Source organism: Somniosus microcephalus, chromosome 13 (genome assembly GCF_052327205.1).
Source record: "Somniosus microcephalus isolate GS21.2 chromosome 13, FLI_Smic_1.0, whole genome shotgun sequence".
Lineage (NCBI taxonomy): Eukaryota > Metazoa > Chordata > Chondrichthyes > Squaliformes > Somniosidae > Somniosus > Somniosus microcephalus.
Genome location: NC_140999.1, coordinates 129154540 through 129170550, shown reverse-complemented (window position 1 = coordinate 129170550; position 16011 = coordinate 129154540). Strand labels below are relative to the sequence as shown.

Genomic DNA, 16011 nt, shown 5'->3' with positions numbered 1-16011 from the left:
CCCACGATCTCCAGGGCCGCCTCCTCCACAGTGGTGAGCTGGGCTATTGAGGGTGGCCCTCCTCCTGTCCTCGCCCTCTCCCTCTTATTGTGGGCTCTCTTTTCCTGCAATGAGGGACACAAGTGGAGTTTGAGTGAGAATGAAGGAGTGAGTATAGAGAATCCATAGATGCTTAGAAGGACACAAAGGTAGAGTGAGATGCCAAGACCAAGGGCCCTCCCTGTGTTGTAAGTTGTTTTCATAGCATCACAGTGATAGGGAGTGTGAGGGCTGCATAGTCGAATAGTTAAGTGAATGTGAACATACAGAGAAAGGGAATGGGTAAGGGTGAAGGGATGTAAGGATGAAGTGGGATGTGGAGGAGGAGGTTGACAAAGCAGAGTGCTGATGATGAGAGGCGATGGGGATCAGATTGAGGGTCATGGAGATGGAATACTCACTTTTCCTGAGTGGAGAAGGTCATGAAACCTCTTTCGGCACTGCAGCCAGGTTCTGCTGCACATTGAAATCACATTCACCTCCTGTGCCACTTGCAGCCACGCTGCTTTTGTCCATTTGTGGAGGCTTATTCCTCCCTGAGGAAGGAAAGAGCACTTCCTTGTTTGCTCTTGCTCCTTCTACCAGAGCTTGGAGGGAGGCCTCATCGAATCTGGTTGCACACTTTGGTCTGGTGCTGGACATAGTAGCAGTAGGAATCTCTCAGAAGTATATGTTGATAAAGTTGTAAGGCTGAAAAAGAACCAAGGCTGCTTGCAGGCCTTAAATCCAGCTGCATAGATGACGTCATTGGAGGCGAGTTTCAGTATCAAAAGACTCACTGGGCCAGGGGTTCCCACACGCTGGAAATCAAGTGCCCAATTAAGGCAAAATCGCACTTTTGTCCCGCCTCACATCAGAGGCGGGGTCCTGACACGCTGACCACTTGACACACCCCCAGCCCACCTCCAATGACAAAATCCAGCCCTATGCCTCTATTTATGAAGTCCAGAATCCCGTATGCTTTTTTAATCACTTTTTCAACCTGCCATGCCACCTTCAACGATTTGTGCACATTTATCACCAGGTCTCTCTGTTCATTCTCTTCTCTTTACCACTGGTAGCCGCTTATTCAGCTCCTGCCTCTGGAATTCTCTATCCCGTTCACCTCACCTTGCAACATCTCCCCTTGCTTTCAAAAACCTCCTTAAAATCCTCCTCTTTCACTGTGTCTTTGGTTCCCTATCCTGGCCTCTTCATTATCCTATCCTCTCCCATGCTCCTTATCTACTGTATCCTTTTCCCTCATTGTAAAATACTCACACAACATATTCCTGCATGTGAGTAGCACTAAATGATATTTGTGTATAAATACTTTTTGGGCTGGCTTTTACCAGCCCTGAGGAGACGGGTTTGGAGGCGGGACTGCTGGCAAAATCAAAAAGAATGGGAGTGGGTCCTGAACCTGCTCCCAACCCACCTCCAAACAACCTTCCCGGGTGTCAAGTCCCCAATTTGTGCAGAGATCCGACTCCTAGCGGCAGGAAGAGAATTATAGCCACTTAACTGCCTGTTAACAGGTAGTTAACAGGCAGTTAAGAGGCTTTTTCCCATTTTGAGACTTCTACTGCGGGCTTCCCGATGGCGGGGAACCCTGTCAGGGTAAATGAGGCATGCTGTGGGTCTGTTGTAATGTTTGTGTAGAGATGACAGCTGCAGAAGTGGTGTGAAGGATCCAATGGGACACTGGTGAGTATCAGAGTTAAGGAGATGTTGGGAAAGTCATTTTTAATGTGTTTAGATTTTTCCGTAGGTGACAAGCTTTGAAGTGTTTGTGTGGCCTCACCTCATTGGGAGAAGTGACAGATCGCTTCTGTAACCTCACCTGCAGCTGCCATCTGTTTAATCCTAAGGAGAGAGTCATTGGAGAGCCTGGGTGCAAGGGCTCACCTTTGCACAGTGATTGTCAGTGTTTGATAGCATCTCAATGCTGTCAAACACTAACAGATCATCTGTCAAAAATAAATGGTACATGTCCCTTTAAGAAAACTGACAGATGAAGCATCATCAACTGACGTCATCTGACACTGGCTTTCCCTTAATTGGCTGGCAAGCCCGCAGAGTGGTCTTAACAAGGTCAATCAGGGGAAAATAGCAGGACTAGAACCCGGAAGGCAGCAGTCCTGCCCCCAACTCGTCTCGGCAGGTAAAATCCAGCCCAATATGTTTGTATGAAGTTCCTATTTCTGCTATTTTAACAGAGGTGAAAATTGGTTACCATCTCATTAAGGGTTTACATGCTAATATCATGCAGCACAATTTGTCACTGACACTTTTTATTTTATTTAGTTAATTGTCCCAACAGACAAACAACGGAACAGCTCCAAAAAACAAGAAGGTGATGCTATTCAGAGCCATAGATACCACCACCAGCGATGAGGTGCTCAACAGTTGTTAAACTTGGCCATCTGCTCCTGTTCTCCTCAAAGCTGCAAGAGCTCAAAACCTAACACATTTTTCCTTTATTAAAGCTGCAGACTGTGTTGCGCCTGATGTGAGCTACACTGACTTTCACTGTGAGAAGAACAACCAAGAGCACAGGACCTCTGAGATCAGCACCAAGCGACTGATAGTCAGGCGGGGACAGACCTTCCGCATCACAGTGCAATTCAGCAGAAGTCAATACAATCCAGAGAGTGACAGATTTAAACTGGTTGCTCAGACAGGTAATCAATTAGGAATGAGTATGGGAAATTTCACAATGACTATTATATTAATTAGAACATAAAAAGGGAAGATTTTTTTGTTTTTGTTCTTATTCTATTTTTGTTCCTGATTGAATAACACCCTCTGCTGATTTTATTGTGTTTAGAGTGTGTTTTGTGTGGATTGATTTGTGTGGGTTGAAGAGCCAGATGAGTCGACGGCTGGCAAACAGAAGTTGGAGGATTCACATTAAAAGGACGAGTGGCTGATTCTCTATTTTTTTCTGACATTTGAATACCCACTAATGTACCAGACAGGAAGCACGAGACAGGATGTACCAGACAGGAGGTTGAAAGTGCAGTGTCAAGTTTCAGACAACACACAGTAGTTTTATGTTGTTATGAACTTGGCAGCCTAAGATTTGTGCAACATCACTGAAGGAAGTGGTAGAATCAGGAAGTTTCTCAATGGATTGTTTTTGGGTGCTGCGGTTAGTCGCCTGCTTGTTATCCTTTTCATGGGAGGTGGACATTCTGATTTGAAGGTGTTCTGAACATATGAAAAGAAGTGTGGGAAAAGACATTCAAGCCCATCTAGACTGCCCCATCCAGACATGGTAGACAACCATGCACACCACCGACGCAGTCACTAGCCACACAATCTCTTGGCAGAGGCCACAAAAGGGGAAAAGAGCCTACTGCCAATTGAAGAAATGTCATGGGAAATTTTGCTCTGATTCACTATGCAAAGTCCATAACTCGTCACAATTGCAACTAACTAGCAGCTCACCATCTACAATTGCCCTATGCACTCACGAACCTATGAATTGCTTTTAAAAAATCATTTAGACAGTTGAATGGTAATGAATTCTTTAACTTAGACTCAAGTAGAAATGCTTCAATTTCTGAAAAACAAAAACTGAATTTGCAACCATCAGTAAGTTAAGACACGTAGGGCTGAAACTCTCTCTTCCCACCACCAAGAGGCTTGCCATCCCAACCCCACCATGACACCAATACAATTTCATGGGATGAGGATCATTAAGCAGTCATGCTGGGCTCCTGGTGGAATTCCCTCCAGCAAGTTGGGTCTTGTCAGTGGCCCTGAGCAGAAGCTGAGCACTGCTGCAGTGGGACCAGTGCGATCGCACCTGAAGTAATGGGAGCCACAATAAAAGGGCAGAATTGCCGGGAAGACTACAACAAATCTCTCAGTGAAGGCCTCAACTGTGAACAAGGCCTTCATCAGAGGACCTCGGGGCCTTCCCATTGCTAACCCATGGACAACTGCCAGGCTTTGGTTGGCAATCTCAGAGAGCAGCATAACCAGGGGTGGACAGGAGGGAAATGGGCTAGGAATTGGGACCTGCCTCCCTACCCCCACTGGTATTTGCTTACATTAGGCAGGGAAGGAGTGGCCAGTGACAGTCCTTCCTGGGTGTAGGGAGAGAAATCCAGGTCGAGCAGAGAGAGCAATTTTGTCCCCTTTTCTGCTGCTATTGCACTTCATTCAGACACGGTAGTGGAGGAAAGTCCAGCCCACAATCATTAACTCCTTCACTGTAACACCTCATCACAGATTGTGTCGCGCATGATTGTGCTAAATACCATCTAGGAAAGTACTAAATGCTTTAATTTGGCTTGCATAAACCACTTTATATCAACCGGTCCAAATTATATTAACATTTACACTATCAAATCCCTATCAGAACACATCTAAGTGACTGAGTGAATGAGTTAACTTCTTGACAAAATCATCAAAGAGGAAGTCAGTTCATGAAATCAATTCTTGATTGACACTTATGATAATACAATTAGCAGTATCTTAATGTAAACAGTCAGAGAGCTTAAGGCACTCAAATAGATATTATTAACTTATGGAATTAATGTCTGAGGTGACAAATGCAGTTCAAGTGTATCAACTGGGCTATACTTATTATAAGTGGATATTATGCTCAATGTCCAAGACTGACATAAAGTTACTCCGTTGTATCAAACCGCTACGCATAGTGGTTCAAAGAAGAAGGTCACCACCACCACCTTCTCAGGGGAGCAAGGGATGATCGATAAATGCCAGCCTTGCCAGCAATGCCCACACCCCAAGAACAAATCATTAAAAAAGAATTAATGCAGTACTCAAGATGGAGTCTGACCAAGACTCTGTACCATTGAAGCAGCACTTCCTCACTTTTGTATTTCAACCTCCTTGAAATAAAGGCCAACATTGCAATATCCATTTACATTACTTTTTGTACTTTTAGCGATTTGTGAACACAGACAGCTAAATCCCTTTGTTCCTCCCCAGCTTCTAGTCTCTCACGATCAAGAAAATATTCCGATTTGACCTCACACTTACCCACATTGAACTCCATCTGCCATAGTTTTGCCCACTCATTTAATCTTTCTATGTCCTTTCGTACCTTCCTGTTCCTATCCACACAATTTAGTGACATCTTAATTCTTGGATATACAACTCTCTATTTATTCATCCAAGTCATTAATATATATGGTGAAAAGGTGAGGCTCCAGAACCGATCAGAGGAGACCACCACTTGAAGTTGTGAAGGGCACAGCAGGCTATGTGTGGCAGACCTGTCCAGACAGCGACAGCATGCCTTGAAGACTCCGATACTTCTCACGATGACAATCTTGTAGAGGACAGTGCCTCATTGTAGCAGTCCTCTGCTGCTGTTTGGGCCACTCTTAGTGGGGTCATTATCCATGGGAGCAGGATAAACTCGTGGCCCTTACAGCTAATTTCTCATTGGTTGGCTGCTACTTATCCATGTGAGCAAAATTGGCAATGAATTGTCTCTTCAAAAACTGTGTGCACTTTGATGGCAGGTCACTATTTTTGATTACTGATTAAAAGTAAGTTGCATTTGCTGTAGAATTAATTTATTTCTGTTCATTTCACTTTAGGGCAAAACCTGTTGTGTCTGTGTATAATAAGACACAGACTGCAGGAGAACGGTACAACAGGTGTTTACTCAACGTGGCTCACAGTGGAACTGATCTGTACAGATTACTACTCAGTGCTATATACAGGTGTGGTCACTGCCGGGACTGCAGTATACATGAGCTGTAAAAGATAGTTCCCCCCTTAAAGGTATATACATTACAATTCCTCCCCTTTTAGCTTAACAGTACCATAACATTCATTTAACAATTAAATATCAAACTAATTACAATTAACACTTTTAACATGCAACATTAGCTGAAAATAGTCGATTTATATATTCAGTCTTTGGGGAGGCTTCCTGACCCTTTCTGGATAGTGCCTTTCCCGAGTGTCTTGCTCTTGGTGCGGAGGCGATTCTGGCCCCCTGTCGTCGGTTGGCTCATCAGTTTCCGATGCTACTGTTTCTGGGGTAGATGCGACCTGTACGTCGGGTTCATCACCAGGTACATATGGGCGAGGCATGGGGTTGACTTGTTCCTGTGACTCTAGGATCTGGTCAGCATGGCGTCTCACGATGCTCTCCCCATCGTCCACTGTGTACATTAGTGGGCCCTGCCGTGTGCATATCGTTCCTGGCTGCCATTTTTCTGTTCGGTAGTCGCGGGCCAAGACTGGTTGCCCTACATTGAAGCTCCTTGTTGGCTTCTCATGGATGTGCTGGAATTGCTTACTCTCAACATCTCTTCTTACGTTTGGTCTGAGCAAATCCAGGCACGATCTTAACCTTCGGTTAAAGAACATCATGGCTGGGGCCTGGTTGGTGACTGCATGCGTCGCATTCCGGTAGGCGAACAGGAAATTGTCCACCTTGTTCTGCAGCGGAATGTTGTCATTGTACATAGCCTTTATTGCCTTCTTAAAGGTTTGTACGAACCTCTCAGCCAATCCATTTGTGGCTGGATGATACGGGGCGGATGTGTAATGCCTTACCCCATTCTTTTTCAAGAACCTCCAGAACTCTTCGGACACAAACTGTGGTCCGTTGTCGGAGCAAATCTGTTCTGGCAAGCCATTCCTGGCAAAAATGGTCCGTAGGACTGCAATAGGTTTCTCCGTGGTGGTGGAGGACATTTTGATGGCCTCAGGCCATTTTGAGTGCGCATCCACGGCTATTAAAAACATTGAGTCCATGAATGGACCAGCAAAATCAATATGCACCCGTTGCCATGGAGATGAGGGCCACTCCCATGGGTGCAGAGGGGCCTGTGGTGGTGCATTTTGGACTTTCTGGCATCCTGAGCAGCCCTTGGTCAGGTCCTCAATTTGTTTATCGATTCCCGGCCACCACACATAAGCCCTGGCTAGGCTTTTCATTTTTACCCCTCCCAGATGACCCTCATGAAACTCATTGAGCACTCTATCCCTTAACTTGGGTGGAATCACCACTCGGGATCCACACATCAAGGTCCCCCGGCACACTGACAGCTGTTCTCTCCTTGTCGAGAATGCTGGCAACAGTGAGGCGCCATGTGCTGGCCATCCCTTCACCGTCAAATCATATACCCGAGACAGCGTCGGGTCATTTCGGGTTTCCTTTTCGATACAAGCGTTAGTTACCGGTAGGTATTCAACTATAGTCGAATGGAATATTTCGACAGGATCCACTGCTGGTGCTTCCTCCGCAGTAGGCAGTGGCAGGCGTGATAGCCCATCAGCATTTCCATGCTGTTTCGTGCCCTTATATTTAATCTCCTCGTGGTGCGCCCCTAGAAAAAGTGACCATCTTTGTAGTCGTTGCGCAGTCATCACCGGAACGCCCTTCTTCGGATTAAAAATGGAGACAAGAGGCTGTTGATCAGTCAGCAAGGTGAATTTCTGCCCGTGCAGATAGTGATTGAACTTTTTCACTCCCCACACTAGGCTGAGGGCCTCCCTGTCAATCTGGGCGTAGTTACGCTCGGCTGAGGTTAGTGATCGTGATGCAAAGGCTATTGGCCTCTCTGAGCCGTCCGAGAATTTGTGCGACAGCACCGCTCCAATGCCGTAGGGTGGCGCATCATATGCCAACCGAATTGGTAATGCCGGGTTGTAATGGGCCAATGCTTCTTTCGATGTGATTAGTGTTATGCTCTTCTGGAAAGCTCATCTACATTCGTCACTCCACTTCCATGGCACCCCAGTTTGCAGTAGGGTGTTCAGTGGGTGTAGTATTGCAGACAAATTTGGCAAGAACTTATGGTAGTAGTTTACCAGCCCGAGGAACGACCTCAGTTGTGCCACATTTTCCAGTGCTGGAGCCTTGACTACTGCCTCAATCTTCTCTGGCGACTTATGTAACCCCTCTTTATCGATAACGTGGCCACAATACGAGATCTGTTTTATAAAAAACTCGCAATTGGGGCGGTTAGCTCGGAGCCCATATTCCTGCAATCTAGTGAGCACCTGCTCCAGGTTGGCAAGGTGATCACTGTCATTTTTGCCCGTGACCAGGATGTTGCCCAAATAACACTGGGTCCCTATGATCCCTTGCAGGACTTGTTCCATTGCCCTCTGCCAAATAGCCGGAGCTGATGCTACCCCGAATACCAGCCGGTTGTATTGGTAGAGACCTTTATGGGTGTTGATTGTGAGGTATTTTTTTGATGCTTCTTCTACCTCCATTTGCAGATACACCTGGGCCAGATCAATCTTAGTGAAGCGTTTCCCTCCAGATAGCGAGGCGAAAATATCTTCAATCTGCGGAAGTGGATATTGTACGGTGTGAAGGACCGGGTTTACTGTTACCTTAAACCCCCGACAGATGCGAACCTTCCTTGGTTCCCCAGGCGTGCTGCTCAATGACTTTTTCATCACAGGGACAATGGGTGTAGCCCACTCGCTCCAGTCTACTTTGGACAGTACACCTGAATGTTCCAGACTCTCCAGCTCTGCTTCGACGGCTGGGCGGATCGCATAAGGTACCGGTCTGGCCTTAAAAAATTTTGGGCTTGCGTTTTCTTCAATTTTAATCGTCGCTGTCATGCCTTTTAGTGTTCCGAGTCCTTGCTGGAACACTTCTTTCGCGTCAGTTAGGATCTTTGACAGTCGCCCAGGTGTGATGTCCTCATCCTTTTTGTCAGCCACAGACATGCCTGTATGGAATGCCAATCCAGTTGTATTTTCCGGATCCATTCACGTCCCAGTAATGGTGGTCCTCCATCTTGCAATACATACAGGTCTAGTTTTGGTGTTTCCTTACCGTTATATATAACGGTCACCCTTATTTTTCCTTTGGGGTAGACTTTTTGCCCCGTGTACATCTTCAAAATAATTTTTGTGTCTCTCAAGGGTATGTGTGAGAATAGCTGCTCGTAGTCCCGTCGGTTTATGACTGTTAGGGCTGACCCTGTGTCCAATTCCATCTTTACCTGGACTCCTGCTATCTTGAGAGTGACCCAAATGGTTCGGTGATCCTCCGTTGTGATCACATTATGTAATTTCAGACAACTCAGTTCCCTGCTTTCGGAGTCATTGTCACTCTTTTGTTCGTCTGAACTATTCCCCGTCATCTTATATACCTTCTTGTTCTTTCCTTTGGTAGGTTTCTTATTGCTGGTTTTCTTTCCCGACCTGCAGACTCGTGCTATGTGTCCTACTTTTCCACACTGTCTGCACACTTTGTCTTTGAACCAGCAATCATTCTGGTTGTGTGTTGTTCTGCCGCAGCGATAGCACTTCTCTGTTCTATATGACATTTCGTTTGTGCCATATTCTTGCGGTCTCTGTTGTATCTCTGCAGCGCCCTGTGCTGCTGCTTCATATGATACCACAATGCTGAAAGCCTTTTCCAGCGTAAGGTCCTTTTCAGATGAAAGCCGTTTCTGGGTTCCTTCACTTTGAAGCCCACACACAAACTTGTCCCTTAAGGTATCTGCCAGTCCCGCTCCAAACTGGCAGTGTTTCGATAGTTTGCGCAGTTCTGTTAAATAATCACCATTGCTTTCATCCTTATGCTGGTTCCGTTTGTGAAACTTGACTCTTTCTGCTATCAGCAGCGGTGTGGGGTTTAAATGTTCCTGTCGTATCGTTACTATGTCTTCAAAACTCTTTTCCATTGGCTTTGTTGGGGTTACTAGATTTTGTAATAAACCATACGTCTTTGCACCCATTAAATTTAACAATACCGACGCTTTCTTGTCATCTGATACCTCATTTGCCTTGCAGTATACCTCTATTCGTTCGACATCTGTAGTCCAATCTTCGACTTCATTGTCAAATGCGGTGATACTGCCACTCTTCGGCATTGTGGGTGTCGTTTAAAATGGCGTCTCCCAATGGCTTAAAATGGCGTCTCCCGCGCTTTCCTTCCTCCCCCGCTGCTGCCAACGCCGGTCCCGGCGGTTCTCGTGGCAATGGCGGTGCCCTGTAGTTTTCGCGCGCTTCTCCTGCGCTGCTGCCAACGCCGCTCTCGGCGGTCCTCGTGGCAATGGCGGCGCCTCGCGTGTTTCTGCGCGTCTCTCGCTCCCTCTCTCCGACGCTGCTCGGCCCCTGAACACCGGCTGTGCCCTGTGCGCTCTGCCCTCTCTCTCTCTCCCCCGTCGACGCTGCTCGGCCCTTTGCTGTGCCGCTCGGTCGGGCTCTAGCCCGCCGCTGTCCGGGAAGGGCCTGCGCACTACCTGTTGCCAGCCCGTTTCGCTGGACCACCTTGACTGGAAAGCCAAGCCTGGCTCTCGACAGCCTCCCTCGCAATTCTCGAGTCTCTGCTGGATGACTGGGCGGTTGCCCGTGGTCGACGCCTGAGTCTCTGGCGTTGACCTCCAATCCACTGATCTCCAGGAACGAATCCCCGGGAGATGATGCAGAGTTGCAGGTAGGTTCGAACTTGCCTTGTCGCCAATGTTGTGTCTGTGTATAATAAGACACAGACTGCAGGAGAACGGTACAACAGGTGTTTATTCAACGTGGCTCACAGTGGAACTGATCTGTACAGATTACTACTCAGTGCTATATACAGGTGTGGTCACTGCCGGTACTGCAGTATACATGAGCTGTAAAAGATAGTTCCCCCCTTAAAGGTATATACATTACAAAACCCTTCAGAAACATCTGGAACTAAAGTCCTGTTTTCGCTGTCAGACTCAATAAATAAAAAGAGATGGAGTGCAGTTGCTGTTTCCTCCTCCAGAAGCAAATTGTCCCTGAATATATCCTCATCGCCAACTGGTCGTCACATCTTAGCTCTGCAGAAAATAACTTCAGGCCAGACTGTGATTTCTACTTTTCAACCCATGGTGCTCAGGTACTGCTCCGTTTAATACTAGATTACAAATGATTCCTGCATTTAGTGAGTTAGAACCAGATTGTAAATGAAACAAAAGGATATTACTTTATCGTAGGGTTACCTTTTCATGTGCTCTCAACAACAATTTGTATTTATAGAACGCTTTTAACGTAGTAAAACATCCGAAGGCACTTCACAGGAGCATTATCAAACAAAATTTGACACCAAGCCAGATAAGGAGATATTAGGGCAGATGACCAAAAGTTTGGTCAGAGAGGTAAGTTTTAAGGAATGTCTTAAAGGAGGAAAGAGAGGTAGAGAGGCTAAGAGGTTTAGGGAGGAAATTCCAGAGCTTAGGGCCTTGGCAGCTGTAGGCATGGGAGCCAATGGTGGAGTGATTAAAATAGGGGATGCTCAAGAGGCCAGAATTGGAGGAGCGCAGATATCTCGGAGGGTTGTAGGCCTGGAGGAGATTACAGATTACAGGGGTGAGTCCATGGAGGGATTTGAAAATAAGGATGAGAATTTTAAAATTGAGGCTTTGCTTAACCGGGAGCCAATATAGGTCAGCGAGCACAGGGGTGATGGGCGAACAGGACTTGGTGTGAGTTAGGGCACGGGCAGCAGAGTTTTAGATGACCTCAAGTTTATGGAGAGTAGAACGTGGGAGGCCGGCCAGGAGTGCGTTGGAATAGTCAAGTCTAGAGGTAACAAAGATGTGGATTAGGGTTTCAGCAGTAGATGAGCTGAGGCAGAGGCAGAGTCGAGCGACGTTATGCAGGTGGAAATAGGCGATCTTAGTGATGGCGCGGATATGTGGCCAGAAGCTCATCTCGGGGTCAAATATGACACCAAGGTTGCAAACAGTCTGGTTGAGCCTCAGACAGATGCCAGGGAGAGAACATAAGAACATAAGAACATAAGAAATAGGAGCAGGAGTAGGCCAATCGGCCCCTCGAGCCTGCTCCACCATTCAATAAGATCATGGCTGATCTGATCCTAACCGCCAATCTACTAGCACAGAACCATCTCCTGAATCTAACAGAATTAGACACACGAAATAGGAGCAGGATCAGGCTACACGGCCCCGGGCCCGCTCTGCTACCCACAGGGCCATGGCCGATCCGAACCTAGACTCATGTCCAAATTCCTGCCCGCTCCCCGTAACCCTTAATTCCCTTTACTTCTAGGAAACTGTCTATTTCTGTTTTAAATTTATGTAATGATGTAGCTTCTACAGCTTTTTGGGGCAGCATATTCCATGGACCTACCACCCTCTGAGTGAAGTAGTTCCTCCTCATCTCAGTTTTGAAAGAGCAGCCCCTTATTCTAAGACTATGCCCCCTAGTTCTAGTTTCACCCATCATCGGAAACATTCTCCCCGCATCCACCCGATCCAACCCCTTCACAATCTTATATGTTTCAATAAGATCGCCTCTCATTCTTCTGAACTCCAATGAGTAGAGTCCCAATCTACTCAACCTCTCCTCATATGTCCATCCCCTCATCCCCGGGATTAACCGAGTGAACCTTCTTTGTACTGACTCGAGAGCAAGTATGTCTTTTCTTAAGTATGAACACCAAATCTGTATGCAGTATTCCAGGTGCAGTCTCACCAATACCTTGTACAACTGAAGCAATACCTCCCTATTTTTATATTCTATCCCCCTAGCAATGAAAGCTAACATTCCATTGGCCTTCTTAATCACTTGCTGCACCTGTATACTAACCTTTTGAGTTTCGTGCACCAGGACCCCTAGATCCCTTTGTACTTTAGTACTTTCCAGTTTCTTGCCATTAAGATAATAACTTGCTCTACGATTTTTCCTGCCAAAGTGCATAACCTCACACTTTCCAGTATTGTATTCCATCTGCCAAATCTCTGCCCACTTTCTTAGCCTGTCTATGTCCCCTTGCAGGTTTTTATGTCCTCCTCACTCACTACTTTCCCCCCCATCTTAGTATCATCTGCAAACTTTGACATGTTACACTCGGTCCCCTCCTCCAAATTGTTAATATAGATTGTAAAGAGTTGGGGACCAAGCACCAACCCCTGCGGAACACCACTAGTTGCTGATTGCCAGTCTGAGAATGAACCATTTATCCCAACTCTCTGCCTTCTGTTAGATAGCCAATCCTCTATCCATGCCAGAATATTACCCCCAATCCCGTGATTTTTTATCTTAAGCAATAATCTTTTGTGTGGCACCTTGTCAAATGCCTTTTGGAAGTCTAAATACACTACGTCCACTGGTTCCCCTTTATCCACCCTATATGTTACTTCCTCAAAGAACTCCAGCAAATTTGTCAAACATGACTTCCCCTTCATAAAACCATGCTGACTTTGTCCTATTAAATTATGATTATCCAAATGTCCTGTTACTGTCTCCTTAATAATGGACTCCAAAATTTTACCTACCACAGATGTTAGGCTAACCGGTCAATAGTTTCCAGCCTTCTGTCTACTGCCCTTTTTAAATAAGGGTGTTACATTAGTAGTTTTCCAGTCTGCCGGGACCTTTGCCGAGTCCAGGGAGTTTTGGAAAATTATTACCAATGCATCCACAATCCCTACCGCCACTTCCCTCAAGACCCTAGGATGTAAGCCATCAGGTCCAGGTGATTTATCCGCCTTGAGTCCCATTATTTTACCGAGTACCACTTCCTTAGTGATTTTGATCATGTTTAGCTCCTCCCCCCCTATAGCCCCCTGTTTGTCCAGTGTTGGGATATTCTTAGTGTCCTCTACTGTAAAGACTGATACAAAATATTCATTCAGTGTTTTTGCCATCTCCATATTTCCCACCATTAATTTCCCGGTCTCATCCTCTAAGGGACCAACATTTACTTTAGCCACCCTTTTTCATTTTATATAACTATAAAAACTCTTACTATCTGTTTTTATATTTTTTGCTAATTTACTTTCATAATCTATCTTCCCTTTCTTAATTAATCTTTTTGTTATTTTTTGCTGTCTTTTAAAGTTTTCCCAATCCTCTATCCTCCCACTAGATTTGGCTACCTTATATGCCCTTGTTTTTAGTTGAATACTATCCTTAATTTCTTTACTTAGCCACAGATGGCTGTCTTTTCTTTTACACCCTTTTCTTCTCAGTGGAATATATATTTTTTGGAAGTTGTAAAATAACTCCTTAAATGTACACCACTGATCATGTATCGTCTTACCCTTTAATCTATTTTCCCAATCCACTCTACTCAATTCCACTCTCATACCTTCATAGTCTCCTTTATTCAAGCTTAGCACGCTTGTTTGAGATCCAACCTTCTCACCCTCTAATTGAATATGGAATTCAACCATGTTATGGTCACTCATTCCAAGGGGATCCTTTACTAGGACATTTTTAATTAATCCTGTCTCGTTACACAGGACCAGATCTAAGATTGCTTACCCCCTGGTCGGTTCAGTTACATACTGCTCAAGAAACCCATCCCTAATACACTCAATGAACTCATCCTCAAGGCAGCCCTGCCCAATTTGATTTGTCCAATTAATATGATTGTTAAAATCCCCCATAATTATAGATGTTCCCTTATTACAAGCCTCAACTATTTCCTGATTGATACTCCGTCCAACAGAGTTGCAACTGTTCGGAGGCCTATAGACTACGCCCACTAATGTTTTTTTCCCCTTATTATTCCTTATCTCCACCCAAACTGTTTCATTATCCTGATCTTTTGACCCAATATCATTTCTCTGTATTACAGTGATACCTTCCTTTATTAACATAGCCACCCCACCTCCCCTTCCTTCCTGCCTGTCCTTCCTGATCGTTAAATAGCCTGGTATGTTTAATTCCCAGGCATTGTCACCCTGCAGCCATGTTTCTGTAATGGCCACAAGATCATACCCATATGTAGTTATTTGTGCCATTAACTCGTCTATTTTGTTATGAATGCTATGTGCATTCAGATAGAGAACTTTCAAATATGTTTTGTGACACTTAGTTCCTGCTTTTGCCCTTTTTATTACTTTACCTTTTACTCCATACCTTCTGCCCCTTCCTGACATGCTCTGGTTTTTAATTTCCCCACTGCTACCTAAGTCTATGACCTTCTCTGTTGTCATTTTTATTATTTGTTCTCTAGGAACCTCCCCCCCACTAGTTAGTTTAAAGCCCTCTCTACAGCCCTAGTTATATGATCCGCCAGGACTCTAGCCCCAGCACTGGCCAAGTGAAGCCCATCCCAACGGAACAGCTCCCTCCTGCCCCAGTACTGGTGCCAGTGTCCCAGGAAACAAAACCCATTTATCCCACACCAGTCTTTGAACCACGCATTTAACTCTCTAATTTTATTTGTCCTAGCCAAATTCGCTCGTGGCTCAGGTAATAATCCACAGATTATTACCCTTGAGGTTCTGTCTTTTAATTTGACCCCTAGCTGCTCATACTCCTTTAACAGAATCGGCTTCCTAGTCCTATCTATGTTGTTTGTACCAACATGGACCACGACAACTGGATCCACCCCCTCCCACTGCAAGTTTCTTTCCAGCCCAGAGGAGATGTCCTTAACCCTGGCACCGGGTAGGCAACACAGCCTACGGGACGCTCGCTCTCGGCTGCAGAGAACTCTATCTATCCCCTAATAATACTATCCCCTACCACTACAACATTTCTATTTACTCCCTGCTCTTGAATGGCCCCCCGCTCCACGGTGCTGTGGCCAGGTTGCTCATCCTCCCTGCAGTCCCTGCTGGAGTAAGAACCTCGAACCTGTTGGACAAGAGCAAGGGCTGCGGCTCCTCCAACACTACCTCCTGGACCCCCGTACCTGCCTCACTCGTAGTCACACCATCCTGTCCCTGACCATGGGCTACATCTGAATTAATTAACTTCATAGGTGTGACCATCTCCTGAAACACAGAGTCCAGGAACTTCTCCCCCTCCCTGATGTGTCGCAGTGTCTGAGGCTCAGACTCCAGTTCATCAACACAGAGCTGGAGTTCCTGTAGCAGCAGACACTTGTCACAGACGTAATCACCGTGAGGGATGGAGTTGATGGCTAGGGAACAGAGTTTGTAGCTGGGACTGAAGACAATGGCTTCGGTCTTCCCAATATTTAGTTGGAGGAAGTTTCTGCTCATCCAGTACTGGATGTCGGACAAGCAGTCTGACAATTTAGAAACAATGGCAGGGTCGAGAGAGGTG

General features: G+C 45.8%; 1 pseudogene; it reads left to right on the top strand.

The window, feature by feature from the left end:
* Positions 1-317: 317 nt before the first annotated feature.
* LOC147108594 (protein-glutamine gamma-glutamyltransferase 2-like) overlaps positions 318-16011 on the top strand; it is a 79888-nt pseudogene continuing 64194 nt past the window's right edge.